The sequence below is a fragment of the Gossypium hirsutum genome, chromosome A05 (assembly GCF_007990345.1).
Source record: "Gossypium hirsutum isolate 1008001.06 chromosome A05, Gossypium_hirsutum_v2.1, whole genome shotgun sequence".
Classification (NCBI taxonomy): domain Eukaryota; kingdom Viridiplantae; phylum Streptophyta; class Magnoliopsida; order Malvales; family Malvaceae; genus Gossypium; species Gossypium hirsutum.
Window position 1 is genome coordinate 28,451,760 of NC_053428.1, and position 6,439 is coordinate 28,458,198.

Sequence of the window (6,439 nt, forward strand, 5' to 3'; positions counted from 1 at the left end):
TGCTGTCTGACAGTAGTGACCCTTCTTCACTAAGAATTAATTATCTCCTCGTACAAAATTCGAATGATGTTCCCGTTTATTTCTCTTGAAAATAGACTCATTCAATATTATAAACATATAAATTTAAGCCCGTAATTATTTTTCTCCAATTTTTGATGATTTTTCAAAGTCAAAACAGGGGAACCGGAAATCATTCTGACCTTGTCTCATAAAATTTATTATATTTCATGATTTACCATTCCATTGCTTACATAATTTTTTTCTATAAGAAACTAGACTCAATAAGCTTTAATTTCATATTTTATTAATCCTATAATTCGATTTATACAATTTTTGGTGATTTTTCAAAGTTAGACTACTGCTGCTGTCCAAAACTGTTTTAGTGTAAAATGTTAATTTTCATTTTGCCGCAAATTTCACAGTTCATACAATTCAGTCCTTATTTCACTTCTTACTTGAAAATTCTATCAATTTAATCCCTAATTCAATCATTTCATTCAACATGAACAATATCTAGAAATCTAATAACTTTCAAAATATCAACTTAACTTCATCAAAACCTTATTCCAAAACTTCTAAAACATCAAAATTAAAAGAAAATGACTTAATTGACTTACCTATTAAACTTCCAAGCTTCACACCTTCAATTTTCCCTTTTCTTCTTTCTTTTCTCTTTTTCTTTCTTTCCTTCCCCTGCTCTGTTTCGTTTGCTTTTTCTTCATTTCTATTCTTTTTTTTCTTTCTTTATTTCCTTTTATATATATATACACACATGTATTTATATTTAAATAATAAGTATTATTTATTTATTCATGTGTATATTATTAATACATTTGTATCCATTTATAACCATACATTTGTCATTATTTAATATATTTATCGTATAAAATCTTATAATATAATTATTTAATTAATAAATATTTTTTATAATTCATAAATATCCATCAATAATTAAATACTTATATTACAAATGTATGTATTTTTATCCATACACTTGTATATTTTATTTACTATACATTTGTCTTTATACTAATTTATTTATCATATAAATATCTTATAATATAATTATAATAAATTAATTTAATATCATTTATTACTAATAAATATATATTTTATAACTAAAATCTAAGTAAAAATCTTAGATTTTTACTTTTTATGCCGCCTCACTTATACTAAATGGCATAATTATCATTTTGGTCCTTTTTATTTTCTTTTTAATCTATAATTAAACTTTCACACTTTATTCAATTTAATCCTTTTATCCAATTATCCTTAATTAAGTTAAATTCACTTAATTAAACTCTAATTAACCACTCAATTAACTTTTTAAATATTTTTGATAAATATTAACGGATCCATTTTTCAGTAACAGAGACTCGAAAATACACTTTTCTGATAACCGTAAAATTCGGGTTATTACATTATTTATCTTTTAAAATTCCATCCTTGAGTCATCATTTAATTTGGTAAAATTACAATTTAGTCCCTCATAGTTCTTCACCTATTCAATTTGGCCCTAATCCATCCATTTTTCTTAGTTTCTAGATTATTCCACCCTTAAAATATTTACACTATTGGTCCTTCAACTTTTTCATATTTACACTTTAATCCCTCAAATTTTGAGTATTTACTATTATGCAACAAAACCTTTCTCACTTTTACAATTTAGTCCTTTCTTGAATTAATATATCATAATATACTTCCCAATATTGACATAACTCAAAATTTCCCTTTTTGTCACTTTATTTCCTTATTTTACTATATCAAGGATAATATTTTACTATAAAAATTTTGGGGATATTACATTGACTAAGTAATGAGATTAGAGGCGCAATGTCGAAATAAACTATCGAATAAATCTAGCATAAGATTGAACATATGTAAAAGAAAAACATGCAGCAAAAATCAATCAATCATCCGTGCATACTTATAATTTTTGATCCCCCTACTTAATCTATGCTTGTCCTCAACATGTTTTATGTGCAATAAAGTTCAAACTCAAACAACAAGCAAAGAGAAATGTTAAGAATACTCTCCATGTGTTTCTAACGATGTTGTCAGCGTTGGGAAATAATTGTTAGCATTTAGCACGGCGTGCCCGCGCCACCATCATTATCCGACTTTTGGAAAAATTCATAACATCCATTACGTTCCTGAAAACAGCAAATTCACTGGATTAAATAAAAATTTATTTATTTACAACCTAAATCTTACTAAAATTCAAAATTAAATAAATGAAAATAATTTTGGGTTGCCTCCCAAAAAGCGTTTTTGTTTAACGTCGTTAGCTCGACGACCATAAATGTTTTCTATTTGGCTAATTGAGAATTAATTTTCCATCTTGTGCACTTGGATGTTCTTGCAGAAAAGTTTCGACCTTTACCCACTATCCTTGAAGCCCTTCCCAGATTCCTCTATCATTAGTGGATTAAGGTGTCTTTGAGTTTCTATGTTCAAGTTTACATTATTCTCTGTCGGAATCCTTGTACGTTCTGGAAATGGTTTCTGATTTAATTTTGAGGCTTTCATGACAACTTCACGTGTTAGTTTTTGGATCATCGATAATCCCTCTTGCTTAACATGAAGATCTACATTCCTACAAGATACGATTTGTAACTTATCATTGGCATGTCCCAAATCCTCATAAACACTACAGCTAACCACTTTACCGTCAAATTCCATGGTGAGTGTTCCACTTCAAACATCAATTTTCGTTCGCGCGGTACTCAAGAATGGTCTCCCAATAAGCATCTCAAACGAATTGGCCGAGTTGTCATCCTTCATGTCGATAATGTAAAAGTCTACAGGAAATACTAGCTCGTTTACCTTAATAAGAACGTCCTCCAACACTTTTTTCGGATGCATTACAGATCCATCTGCAAGCTGAATAATTACACATGTTTCCTTCAAAGGACCCATATTAAGTTGTTTATAAATTGACAAAGGCATAACATTAATTGATGTGCCTAAGTCACACATGGCTTTTTTAATACCGACACTACCTATTTTGCAAGATATGAAATACATACATTGGTCCTTACATTTAGGTGGTATTTTCCTTTGTAAAACGGCAAAAACATTTTCTCCGACACTTACCTGTTCATTGCCCAGGAGCTTCCTCTTACTTGTGCATAATTCTTTTAAGAATTTTGCATATTGTGGAACTTGTTTACTCGTATCAAGAAGAGGTATGTTGATTTCTAACTTTCGAAAGGTGTCAAGGATCTCCTTCTCTTCTTGCACCTTCTTGCATTGGACAAGTTTTTCAGGAAACGAAGGTGGTACTACAAATGATTTTTGTGATGCTAACTCTACTAGAGCCTCTGTGTCAAGTTTCTTCACATCTCGACCAGCGTTGTGGGCACAACTCATGCCAGTTATGGCTCCAAAACCTTCCCACTCCTTAACGTCAGAACACTTACATTGTGTCGAGTATTAGGCTTAGTTTGGGACGGCAGCTTACCTTGGGACTTCAAACGGCTAACCATGAGCGCAAACTGACTCACTTGCTTATTTAACTCCTACAAATGTATTTCAATTTTTAGCTGAAACTTCTTAGTACTATTGACTAGCCTTTCCACTATAACTTCCAAAGAAGACTTTGGGGCAGTAATTGTTGATTTGGAGGCAGTCTTTGTTGGTAAGGTTAATTGAACTGAGGATTCGACCCATAATTTAGATTTGGGTGATCCTTCCACCCCACATTATATGAGTTCGAATAGGGGTCATATCGCCTTTGAGGTGGTCCTGGAAAGTTTCCGACAACATTTGCTTGTTCTATTTAATCCTCATGTAAAATTAGACAGGAATCCATCGGGTGGTCTGGCTTAGCACAAATTTCGCACAACCGTGCTGGGCCCGTTTTATCTGTAAGCAAAGTTTGGACAATGTTAATCAACTTATCAATTTTATCTTCTAGAGATAGAGAACTTAACCCATGAACCTGTCTTGTAGGTTCTGTGGCCGGTCGGAATTGTTGATAGTTAACAGCCATGGTTGAAATCAACTCTCTCGCTTTTTGAAGCTTCATATTAACGAGTACCCCGCACTTGCAGTATCTATCATTTTCATTTCCATCAGGAGTAATCCTTCATAAAAATACTACAAGAGTGACTATTCAGTCAATTCATGTTGTGGGCAACTTGCGTACAACTTTTTGTATCGCTCCCAGTAATCGTAGAGCGATTCAGTCTCTTTTTGACGGATTCCTACGATTTCCCTCCTTAGTTCGACTACTCGAGCTACAGGGAATAACCTGTCAAGAAACAAACGAGACATGTCAGACCATGTGTTGACAAATCTTGGAGTTAAATAAAATAGCCACTCTGTAGCAGAGTCGGCTAATGAGAAAAGAAAAGCACGAAGTTTAATTTGGTCTTCGGTTACTTCTTGAGGCTTCATGCTTGTGCACACCATATGAAACTCTTTAAGATGGGTGTGCGGATTTTCATTTTGTAATCCACGGAAAGTGGGTAGTAAATGGATCAAACCCGACTTTAACTTGAACGGCGTTCCTCCTGCCGGATAGGTTATGCATAAGGGTTGTTGTTCATCTGTTGTCGCAGCGAATTGGCGTATCGTATGGTCAGCCATCTCGTTTGGTTCGTCAAACCAGAAAATTTATTCAGTGTATGATATGGTTTTGAATTCGGGATTTGGTCGTTTATCGCGTCGAATGGCTTCTTTCCGCAGTTATTAGGTCAATTTCTTAACTTCTGGTTCAAACTCTAGAGTTCCCGGTTCTGGTCTGGTCATAAGGTAAATAAACAAAAATTAGAAGAATATTTCCAATCCCCGGTAACGATGCCAAAATTTGATGGGCGTCGAAACCACCAAAAATAATTCTTAAAAAAAACTCTAAATTGTAGTAAAGAGTGATAGTAGGTTCGAGTCCACGGGGATTGGACGTCGTAATCAACTTCTGTGTTCACTTATAAATAGAATATTCGTTGCATCAAGGGTCGTGTCACGAGTCCTGCCCACGACTCCAAACGCACCTACAACGAAAATAAACAAGCAAATCGGGGGGTTTAAGAATGTTTAAGAAATTTAATAATCTAATCAGCTTAAATAAACAATTGATTAATATTGAAAATAAATGTAAATTGGAAATAAATTTAGGATTTTGCAAACAAAAATAATAAGCCTTAGCCTTAGACTAAGTAAATTCCGTGTTAAGAATCAATCCTGGAAAAATTAATATTCACCTCTAAATGATAAGCTGGTTATAGTAGTTAAAAACGTCCTAACCACCGATTCTTCCTCTCGTAGCTGGTCCCGGTACGACCTGCAAACCAACCCTTACCGATTATCTAATCGAGATACGCGTGTTCCCGATTCAAGATTCCGGTAGCTTTGTGCTCCAGAGAACCCAACTCGACTTATAGACCTTAACCACGTGAGTCGTTTAAACTCGATCACTTCTTCCTTGATTTGTTATCGGATATCCGAATACAGCACAACCAACTCGTTTCTCTAACTATCAGCAAACACGACTCCAACCCAACATGCACTTTTTGACTTGAAATTAAGTTAACCTTAAGGGATGAGTTGTCAATCCCGATACTTAGGAAAAATATGAATACCGATTGGAAGGATTTTTAGCATGAATTAGGGGTGAGCAAAAATCGATTCGACTCGAAAAAATCGAAAAAAAAAATCAAATTTTGAGTTAAACGAATCGAGTTATTCGAGTCAACTTGAATTTTTTCGAATTTCGAGTTCAAATCGAGTTGAGTTTTCGAATTCGAATAACTCGAATAATTCGAATAATTCGAATATCAAACTATAATATTTTACATTTTTACCCCAAACTCCCAAACATTTTTACTTTTCTCTCAAAACTTTTACTCCTCATCGCTTTCCCCCAGAAAACTTTTACTCCCATTCCATTCCAATCCCCCAATCTACCCAAAATCCATTTCCCACCAAAATTTTACTCTCTCATTTACTTTTTCTTAAAATTTTACTCTAAAAAACCCTCAAAACTTTTTATTTTCCCCTAAACTTTTTACTCCCTCCCACTTTCCCCCTAAAATTTTTACTTCATTCCTATTCCCACTTTCCATTTACCCCAAACCCACCCCCTATTTTTTTTAATATTTTTCCTCCAAAATTTTACTCCTCCCTATTTACTTTCCTTCAAATTTTTATTCCCCAAAACTTTTTATTTTCCCTCTAAACTTTTACTTCTCACCTTTTACTCTCAAATAAAAAATCAAAATTATCCAAAAAAAATACTAAACATAAATAGTAATAATTTTATTTATATCTACAATTTATATTATTAAATTAAATTTCATATTTTATATTATTTATATTATTGAATTGTTTAGTCATATTGAATATTTATATTAAAATTAAATTATTAATTATGCTATTAAATGTTTGTAAGACCCAATTTGTGCCCGGGCTTACACCAAAACCAAAACAAAAAAAA